Here is an 11,316-nt window from a genome sequence, read left to right as displayed (position 1 = left end):
CCTATCTGTGTCCTGGGAGTGTCTGCCTCTGCCTCTCTTGCCACCTTCCACTCCCACCCCCAGCCTTAGCATCCTTCCAAGACATTCCATTTATCCTGACATTCTCCTCCCTCCCTCTCCCCGCCCCCTGTGTATGTGTTTGCCTGTATTGTGTGGATGGATCAGAAACTGAAATCCAGGGTGAATTCTTCTGTGTTTTCGTCACTTTCTCTCACTGAACCTGGAGCTCCCTGACTCTGCTAGACCCCTGACTGCTGAGCCTCATGGATCCTCCTGTCCCCACCTCTTCAGTGCTGTTGTTTGCAGACACACAGGAGCTGGGGATCCAAACTCAGGTCTTCGTGCTTGTGTAGCCAAGTGCTTTACCAACTGAGACATCTCTCTGGTTAGCAAAGGAAGGGTTTGTTTTGGCTCACGGTTCGAGGGGACAGTCCATCGTGTTGGGAAGTCACCACAGGGCGAGCGGGAGGCAGCCGCTCATATTGCCTTTACAATCAGGAAGCTGAGAGAGATGAACGCTGGTGCCCAGCTCACCTTCCCTTTTATTCGGTCACAGTCCATGTGTGCTGCTATTAAAAATAGCCAAGAGTAGGGAATTTATATTTCGGATTTCTCTGGAGTCCAGTCACTGCACAGGGCTAGTGCCCATCTTTCTGGTGTTGGCCATGAAGACCGGGTGCAGTTATAAAAGGGTGACTCAAAAGTGCAAGTCTTGGGTAGCAAGTACTGGCCCAGGGTATAAGAAGATCAATCAGGGGAGACACTCTGAGGTCTCCCAAGTAACAAAAGGAACAGCATGCTTTTACGCCAACCTTGATGCTGCTGGCTGATCTACCATGCTCTCTTTCCTCCAGCTGAACAGTCCGAGCTGTGACATACAGAGAGGACCATGAGGCAGGGGCTTCTCCTGCGGATCAGCCATGCCCATTTCTCCTGTCTGGAGCTGTCGGTACCCTCTCCTGCAGGTGCCTCCTCTTAGCCTCTACACTTACTGCCCAGATGACTTCCCCACTAGTTGGGCCCTCCCTCCTAGTCCGGATTGCCTGCTGTGGAAGCTCTTTAGTTCCTGCTACAGCCTTGCCTGGCATCTCTAAGAAGACTTACAGGAACCTTCTCCAGTGGACTGGAGGTCAGCGTGGAGCCGTGCTATTGGGAACTGGTACCTTCCCTGGGAGTGGAGCAGGGCTGAGTGAAGACGAGACAAAGTGGCAGGCTACAGGAAGAGCTTCCATCAGGACCGAGGGTGGGCATGGGCAGTGCAGGAAGAGGAAGTGGGCATTTCCTTGAGGCCAGTGTGTGTGTTCCCACCAATGTCTATTGTTCTTGTTTCTGGTAGGGACCGTGTGTCACTACAACAAAGCACCCAACAGAAGCAATGCGGGGAGGGTGGACTTATTGGACTCCTGGTTTCAGAGGGTTCTCTCCATTATGACAGGGCAGATGTGATGGAGCAGCCGAGTCTGGACTGCAAGAGTGTGGGGTGGAGCTGTTCACATCAGCGTGGACCAGGAAGCAGAGACTGGCTGGAACCTTCAAAGGTTTGGCCCTTGACCTGTTTCCACCGGCCAGGTCACAGCTCCTAAGGATTCACAGCATTTGAAACAGCACTGTGGAGTCTTTCAGATTCAAACCATGCCACCATTCCATAGACCTCTCGAAGACATCTTCACTGCCACCTTGCATCCATTCGAAACGGTCTTTCAAGGTGCAGGTTCTTGGCATACCGGTCTTCAAAGCCTCAGGCTTGCAGTTGACATCTGAAGTTGCGTTCCTCGCTTGTCTGACCCCAGCCTCCTCTCAAGGGCGTCTCGAGCTCCCAGCTCTTCTGCTGAGTGAGCTTCTCGCTGCTGCTCAGACTCCTGGAAGGTGGAATGCTGGTTTTCAGCATTTCCTTTGCCAGCTGTTGTAAATATTCTGTGCACGGAGGTGTATGAAACGCTGTTCCCAGGGAGATGTGAACAACTGTCTACTCACCCCAGAAAGGGAACTTACAACAGGCCGAAATAATAATTCCACCACAGTCCAACTTGGCAAATCAAGGAATTTATTGGGGTTACTTACAGAAGTGTGGGTGAGGAGCATGGATAGCTCAAAGGCAGCTGTATCGCTAAAAAGTCCGCCCTAGCATGGGTGACATCACTCATGAAGGCTGGAACCCTGGAGCTCTCTGTATGGCTCACGGGAAACTCAGCAGGAGAGAGCGCCTCCTTTGCTCTGCTGGCTTTACTACTTACATAACCTGTGGGTGGGACTTGTGCATCAGTACATTTTGGGGACTTCTTAGGACTTGTGAGTTGTTCACTTCCTTAGTCTTAACATCTTTCCTTTAGAACTATCCATGCTTAAAGAGCATCCCACCAGGAGGGAATGCTTATATAAGAGGAGAATTTTCTCTGAGGTTAACTAGGGCTACCTTTAGGGCCTTCCCTGAGCTGTCCTTTCCGTGAACTCTGAGGCCCCAGAACACTAAGTGTTCATGGACTTGAGTTTTGTAGACTTACAAAAGTATGTGGCAGCTTCAACGGCCCTGTGGAGGTTCGTCAGTTCTCAGATGTGTTGAACTGAAAGGAAAAGATTGTGATTTTTCTTGTTGCCTGGTCAAAACGAACATTCTTCCGGCCAGGAATTCTACTGGTCACCCAGCAAATGCAATTAGGGATGTAGAGGGACCTGGGATCCGTGCCTGACTGTGATACTGGCATGTAATGTGCTCTTAGGATGGCCGGGTATACAGCTATGATGATGGTGGTGGTGGCTGTGGTGGTGGAGGATAATGGTGATGATGGTGATGATGATGGTGATGGTGGTGGAGATGATGATGGTGATGATGGTGATGATGGTGATGGTGATGATGGTGATGGTGATGATGGTGATGATGGTGATGATGGTGATGGTGGTGATGGTGATGATGGTGATGATGGTGATGATGGTGATGGTGATGGTGATGATGGTGATGGTGGTGATGGTGATGATGGTGATGATGGTGATGGTGGTGATGGTGATGGTGATGATGGTGATGATGGTGATGGTGGTGATGGTGATGGTGATGATGGTGATGGTGGTGATGGTGATGGTGATGATGGTGATGATGGTGATGGTGGTGATGGTGATGGTGGTGATGGTGATGGTGATGATGGTGATGATGGTGATGATGATGTGTGTGTGTGTGTGTGTGGTGTCATACTGTATGTGTAAACATATGTGTAGTATTCATATAGACATCAATATACAACAATGAAGAACTCGAAGGAAGCTTGATGGCTTGGACATCACTGGGATTGCAGAGTTTGGGGGTTCTTAGTTTCACCCACCTATGGACAGGGTTTCCATGCTTAAAGTGCCGAGTTTCAGAGATGTGAGAGTGGGACTTGACAGTGGTGGCAGCTAGGGTTCCTGTCATTGGATAACCCACTGACAGACAGCCTTTCTTCTTCCCCAGGAGGCCAAAGAAACAGTGGGAACGGCATGGAGAAGAAAATTTGCCCAGAACTGTGTGGATCAAGTCAGGGGGACACAGGGCAAGCTGAGTACCCATGAAGCATGCAGTATCTCAATCATGCATGGGTTCCAAGACCAGCCTGCATATAACAAAAGTGTTTCCAGAGGTTATTAGGGATGGGTGATGACGGGAACACAGTCAGGGAGAGGTGTCACTTTTGAGTTCCAGGATTCTGGACCTTTTCCTTTGGGCAGAACATCGGGTTGGCTTCAGCTCCAGGGAGCTGCAAATCTGCCCAAATATTGGTTTGGCTGTCAGGCTGGAAAATTCTTAGGGTTAAAAAAATCAAATAAGAATAATAACACTGCGAGACTCGAGTATAGTTTGTACTTAAATTACGCTCCCAGATGTCTATGAAGTCAATCCAAAACATAATTAATATATATTTTTTCTCTCCATAGAGGGTACATTTTGATGTAAGACTACTCAGGCGTAATGCAACAGGCATATATTTGTCACTCAGAAGCAACATGAAAGATGAAATATTTTCCCACATGGGCAGTAAATGCCCAGGGTGGACACACAGATCTCTAGTATGGGAGCCCTAAGTCTGAGCATGCACACACTCTCATGAACCCCACCTCTCCACTTGTCTTCCACGCCCCATCCCCCAGCCGTTGTACACCCAGCTGTTCTACTTCTCGCTCTAACCCCCTCTGTGTCCCACTGCCTTTGCAGGATGACACCCAGAATTTCTCCCTGGTCCCCATATGGGAGGAAAGTAGAGGCTTGAAGAGAAGCTTGCAGATCTGAGAGGTGAGGCGAGCTCAAGAGAGGGACAGGAACTGGCAGGACCCACATGTGAGAGGGAGCGTGTTTTCCACGGGATTCTGGAGGCTGGTAACCAGTCTGGGGTCCAGAACAGTGGCTCCAAATACAGGTGGATCCTGACTGGATTGGGCAGGGCCTGGAAAGGCAGAGCAGTACCGTACTGTGACCTTAAACATAACCTGAGCCTGAATCTGCTGCTGTCTCTCCCCCATCTTCTCGAGGTTTCCTGTGTTCCTCTGGTACAGCACTGTTGGATTCGTCTCCCCTTGACTTTGACCTGTTTTCTTATTGCTTCTGCTAACTTGGGCTCACCTAGCCATGCCTGGATAAGCCTCCATACAAGTTGCCCTGCCTTGAGTAAACTTCCTGTCAGAGCCATGAGTGGCCTCTCCCCCCTCCCTCCCACCTGCCCCAGCTATGCTAAAGCAACGACAAATATGAAGATTGAGCTGTTCTTAGAAAAAACAGTTTTGGTTGTTTGTTGATATTAGTGGTGGTAGTGATGGTATGTGCGTGCGTGCATGCGTGTATGTGTGTGTGTGTGCACGTGTGTGGTCTTTGCACGCCATGAGAGGCCACAGGAAGGTGTCAGGTGTCCTACTTTGTCACACTCTGCCTTATTCCTCCAGGACAGGGTCTCTCACTGAACCTGAAGCTAGGTTGCAGACCAAGAAGCCCCAGTGATCCTCCTGTCGCCACTGCTTGGTTCCTCAACTCTGGGGTTACAGACACAGTAGATGGAGCTGCCATCTTTTTACTTGGATATGGGAGAGTCAAACGGTGTTCAAGCTTCTTCAGCAAGTGCCGTCTCTCCAGCTTCCCACCTGTTTTTATTATTATTGCTATTCAATTGTTTTATATAGTACTTTTTATCATATTCTTTCCCCTCCTACTGGCTTTTGGAGACAGGATCTCTGACCTGAAGCAAGCTCTGGGGATCTGCCTGTCTCCACCTCCCATACCCTGGGGCCCCAAGTGTACAGCACCGTGATGGTTTAAACAAGAGTGGCCTCCATAGGCTCCTATATTTGAATTCTTGGTCCCCAGTCGGTGGAACTGTTTGGGAAGGATTAGAGTGTCACCAGGGGTGGACTTGGAGGTTCCAAAAGCCCACAGCATTTCCAGTTAGCTCTCTCCTTCTCCCTGTCTCATATGTGTCAGATGTGAGCTCTCAGCTACCGTTGAAGCATCATGCCTGCCTCCTTACTGCCAAGCCCCGGTTCCTGATCATGGCCTCTCAAGCTCTCTCTACCAGCCTACTTTCGGGTCCTTTTCCTGATATCTGGCTGAATCTGAAATCTGAGTGATGGAGATTGTAATCGGTCCTGTAGCATGGGGCCTTTGACAAATGACCTCACCTACTCTGAGCCCTGTTTTCTTCTTTTCTTCTGAAGATGTGGAGCAAACCTCTGTGTCCAGGCTTCTCATAAGAATCAAAGTCCCCTTTGTGCTTGTGGGAAGACAGGCCCTGCCTGCTGAGCTCTGTGTCCATGTTGCTTTGGTCCATGTGGCATTCTTCCCCTTTTCTTCTGCCGACCTCACTCTCTACCTCAACCACACCCCAGCGCCTGAATGTGACTCTCAGCCAGGGCTTTGGCCTCCCCATTCCTGAAACTCTGTCGGTTTTGACTTCTGCAGCTGGCTGTGCACAGCTGTGGATGGGGTGCACACTGGGCAATAAATGCAGAAGGTGCAAGGGGGGGATGATGCCAGGTTATGGTCCTAGGCTCCACATTGCTGAGCTGACCCCAGGCTTCATCTGCTCCTGGGGAAAAAGCAGTTGTACCTGTGGGCCAAACATCTGAAACGTGAATAACCTCTTGTCCCTAGGTCACTTGGGCATGGGGATTGTCTCAGGCTGTGTTACTCTCTCTGAGCAGATGACCAGTGGGTCTCAGATTCCTTGGCTGCACCGAATCCCCTACCCATCAGGTCCCTTTATTTCTGGTTGAGATTGGAAATGCACCATGTAGCCAGTTTGTGAGCTAGAACAGCTGTCATCCTCAAAGTGGCTTCTTACGACACAGGTCTCTTTCCCCCGTCTAAGTTGTCTGTCTGTTGACAACTTGTCGCATGTCTCCAAAGCGCTTAGAGTTCCTCCGAGGAAAGGTGTGACCCAGGCACAGGGTTGTTACTGCCAGTGCGTCTCATTATCCCATAATGCAGAACCTTCCAGCCGCAGCAAGTGCGGAAAGCCGTTATCTGGTTTGCTCTGGCTCTGTCTGAGTCTTAGAGCCAAGAGCCATATAGAGAAAATCAAGTCATAGAAGTAAATGATCACACTGTGTGCTGGTAGGCCTCTGGTCTTTGCATAGCCACCAGGGACTGTATCCGCTGATCCCTGGGGTTCTAGAGATGAACACTATTGTCCCTTGGTTTAAACACAAGGAAGGGAAGAATGCTAAAATACAGGGCTTAGTTGACACTCCAGTGCCATATTCTGGAATGTTCTTTTGCTCATAGAACACCATCATGAGAACTGGCCCATTTTGCTTTCTGGTAGCTGTTGGAAGGGTAGAGCGGCCATGTCCCTCATGAGTCCTACTGTGAGAAAGTCCTCTTCATGACACGCCTCTCACCCAGGTACCACCGGGTACCTAGGAAGTGTACTGTGGCCGACTTGATGACTCACAGAGGCATATGCCCCAGTGACTTGGTACCTTCTATCCTGGTTGGGATAAAGTTCCCACCTCTCAAGGCTGAATGAATTTCAAGGATGGTCTTAGAGACAATCCTGATCACACAATTTTTCTAGACATCAAGACTCTCTGTACTGCATATTCTCCCATACAGCGAAGTGGTAAGCGATGCGGTATTCTAGGAAGATGCAGGTTTGAGAATCATGTAGACCTTGGCTTCAATTCCAGTGACCTGGCAGTAGTATGTCAGGTTGAACAGAGTGTCTACCCAGCCCACTTTGTCTTCAGTACGATGGCAGTTAGTGCCTTCCTTGAGGAGCTGTGAGCGGCCTTACTCATGTGTTACAGTAGACACGGTAAAGGAAGGGTGCCTTTGGGGGTCTGAAATCACTCATGGTGGGTGTTCTAGTTTATTTTCTGCTGCTGTGAAAACCACTCTGACCAAAAGAAACTTCGGAGAGGAAAGGTTTTCATTAGTTTATTATTCCAGGTTTATAGTCCATACTTTCAGGGCAGTGCCAGTCCCAGGAGCTTAAGACAGCTGGTCAAATCACACTCACAGCCGCTGCGAACAAAGAAGCGAAGGAAGCGACTCATCCATGCTGCCTGCTTGCTACTCAGTTATCTTTCTTCACTCTTAGCCAGGTAAGGGATCAGCCTAGGGGATGGTGCTGCCTACAGAGGGCTATATCCTGCAGTGCACCACGGCCTCTCTGCTCTATGTGCTACCATACAGTTTGTGAACTGGGCAAGGGGCTGGAGACTGAAACACACAAAGACACACAGACAGAGACACGGGTCATTCTTGAAACAGGAATGCCACAAGAATGCCCCCTTTCTTGTGTACCAGAGCCGCTTATATAGGGATTTCTAATTGATAACCACGCCCAAGCCAAACACACCAGAAACCACTCTCCTGCCATCAGGAACTCCTGAGGGTCTCGTGCTCAGAGCAGCTGCAAGCATTACAAGTTGTTTACCAAAAATTCAGGATCTGGGGGGTTCACAGCTCCCAACAGTGTCCTGCTACATCTACTACGAACACAGACAAACCCCACAAACATGATCTTAGGGCCTCCTGCTCTAGGCAACTACTTGTTCCAGCTCTCCTTACAGGTAATTTTAGGTTGCACCAAACCAACATTTAAAACTAACCATCACAGTAAAAATATTTCCACTATAGATATCAACAAAGGTTAAACCATAGGAGTAAGGTTTTCCTGAGAGCTTATTCACCAGCATACCACTGCATAGCAAGAACTCATGAGAGGCACACATTGGGGCTGGAAAGGTGGCTCATTGACGAGGAATGCTTTCCGTTCTTACAGATGACCTAAGTTGTGGTCCCAGCACCCATATCAAGTGGCTCACAATGACCTATAGCTCCAGTTCTGATTACATCTGATGCCCTCTTGTGGGCTCTGAGGGCATCTACATGCATGTGGTGCACATAAACTCATGCAGTACACACAGACGCACACACAAAATAGGAAAGAAATAAAGCTACTGTTAGTAAACTTGAGTAAAACGCATGTTGATTCAAAGGGTGAAAGTAGAATACATCTATTCGTAGAATGCAAACTCATAATTTGTTTTCTAGGAAAAGTGGTAAACAGCTACTCAAAATGGATCACAGGGAAGATAAATGAGCGGTCTGGCGTGGGACATGGAACCGTCACTTAGATCTACAGCTTTTTGCTTATTGAATTGGAGATTATTTTGTGCTGATCCTACTAACTCTGGTGTTGTTTGGCTTATGAGAATACATTAACGGGGCTGGAGAGATGGCTCAGCAGTTAAGAGCCCTGGCTGCTCTTACAGGGGACCTGGGTTCAGTTCTCAGCACCCACATTGGACAGCTCACAACCACCTTTTCCAAGAGATATGATGCCCTCTTCTGCCCTCTATGATCACTACACCACACACATACACACACATGTGCACACACGCAAATGCATGCACATGCGCGCGCACACACACACACGCATGTACACACACACAAATTTAAGATACAAATGCACTACTTAAAACACAAACTGGTAGAAAAGTGAAAGCTGAAACAGTTGTTGATTGATGGATATCCAAAACCAGTGTTCCCATTCTCAGTCTGATGCAGGAAGTATACAAAGAGTTCTTGACTGCAAAGTTCCTAGGGTGGTTTTGTGATGTCATGTCATGTCATGTCATGTCATGTCATGTCACGTAAGCAAATCTCTTATGTTTGGGGCTAGGGATGTAGCTCAGTGGTAGAGCATTTGTATAGCATTTCAGAGCCCTGGACTCCAGCACTGCACACACACACACACACACACACACCATCACCTATAGAAAGCACTTGCAAACACATTTTGTACAGCAAAATATTTTTGCATATAAGAATATTAGACACAGGGAAATGAAGTACATTCTTCCAGGTTACCTGCTAAAGCTGAGGTTCAAATACTCAGTGTAGAGCCAGCGACCTTTTTACTAGTAACTGGGGAATAAGAGGTGGTCATGCTGGTTAGTGTTTTGACAACTTGAAGGCACTCCAGTTGAGGAAACATCTCCATTGGGTGGGCCTGTAGGCAAGTCTGTTGAACTTTTTTTTCCTAAACAATAATTGATGTTAGAGGGTCCAGTCCTTGTGGGCGATGCCACCCCTGGGCAGGTGGTCCTGGGAGGTGTAAGAAGGGCAGCAGAGCCTGAACCTGGAGACCAAGCCACTAAGCACTGCTCTCCATGGCCTCTGCTTCAGTTCTTGCATCAGGGTTCCTGCCTTGGGTTCTCTCAGTGATAGACTGCTCTGGACACATGAGCCAATGAGTCCCTCCCTCCTCAAGTTGCTTTCTGCTGCAGAGTTCTTTCATAGCAATGGGGAGCAAACTAGGACATGGTGTCCTGTGTTGTCATGGAAGAAGCTACATGTGCTGTATAGACAGACAGAGACACACAAACTACCAAGATAAGTTAATGCATACTGTCATGATCAGATTCTTGATTCACTTCGGCTGCTATTACCGAAACAGAGTGGCTTACGTGCGATAGAAACTCTCCGCTAGTCGTTCTGGAGGCTGGAAGACCAGGCCAGACGCTGGAGGGTTCAGTGTCTGCTAAGGGCCGCCTTCTAGTTCCCAGACACCACAGTCTTCGTGTGCATGACGGGAAGGGTCTGTTTCATGAGACCACTAACTGTATTCATGAAAACACTAGTCTCATGACCTGTGCACACCCCACAGGCTCCACCCTCTATACTAATCTTTGGTGTGTGGATTTCATGTGAGAATTTAGTGGGGTTGGGGGTGAGAAATGATAACTCAGTGCAAAGCAAACGGGGATCACAGGCTCATCAGAACAACTGGGAAGAGGGCTGGCGTCACCACATGTATACACTGAGGGATGGAGTTCTGTGGGAGAGATAGGATTGTGTGTGTGTGTGCGCGCATGGGTGCATAGGTGCATGTGTGCATGTGTGTGCGTGTGTGCACCTGCATGTGTGTGCATGTACATGTGTGTACATGTGTGCATGTGTGTGTACATCTAGTTATAAATATTTGTGATATTTCACTCTAGTTATAAATATTTGTGATATTTCACTCTAGTTATAAATATTTGTGATATTTCACTAAATAGTAAACACAATTGTTAATTAACAATCACATAGGCATGTCTGCATGTGTTTCCCCAAATGAAATAAGCAGTTTGATGAGTCAGCTTTGACAAAGATGATTACAGAACCCTGCAGGGCACTGTTGAGAACAATGTTGATTTCTCCTTTCTGTGGTGGGATGACCCGAGAACATCAAGATCCACAGAGTAAGATGGGAAGGGGATAGCCCACACCATCACTACTATATCTCCATTTTTCTGTAAAGTTCATGCATGTTCAGTAAGGGATATTGCAAAATGACGCTTGTGGGCTGGTAAGGGCAAGAAGGCTCTACATTGGTTCTCAACCTCCCTAATGCTGGGACCTTTTAATGCAGTTCCTCATGTTGTGGTGATCCCCCACATTATTTTCATTGCTGCTTCATAGGTGTAATTTTGCTAGCTATGAATCATCGTGTAAATATCTGATATGCAAGCCTTTGACAGACTCATTCAATCCCCAAAGGGTTCACGACCCACAAGTTGAGAACTGATGGTCTACAGTATTTCTATAGCAGTTTATATTTGCTTTGTTTGACTTTCTGAATTTTAAAGAATATTTATTTCCTTTTATGTATATGGATGTTCAATCTACATGTATGTATGTGTGTAACAGGAGCGCAATGCACAAAGAGGTTGGAAGAGGGCACTGGATCTTCTAGAACTGGAATTACTGATGGTTGTGAGCTCTTATATGGGTGCTGGAAATTGAACCAGGGTCCTCTGCAAGAGCAACAAGTGTTGTTAACCACTGAGCCATCTCTCCAGTTCCTATATTTT

Source organism: Myodes glareolus, chromosome 22 (genome assembly GCF_982192425.1).
Source record: "Myodes glareolus chromosome 22, mMyoGla1.1, whole genome shotgun sequence".
NCBI classification, from domain to species: domain Eukaryota; kingdom Metazoa; phylum Chordata; class Mammalia; order Rodentia; family Cricetidae; genus Myodes; species Myodes glareolus.
Note: the sequence above shows the minus strand (reverse complement) of the source record.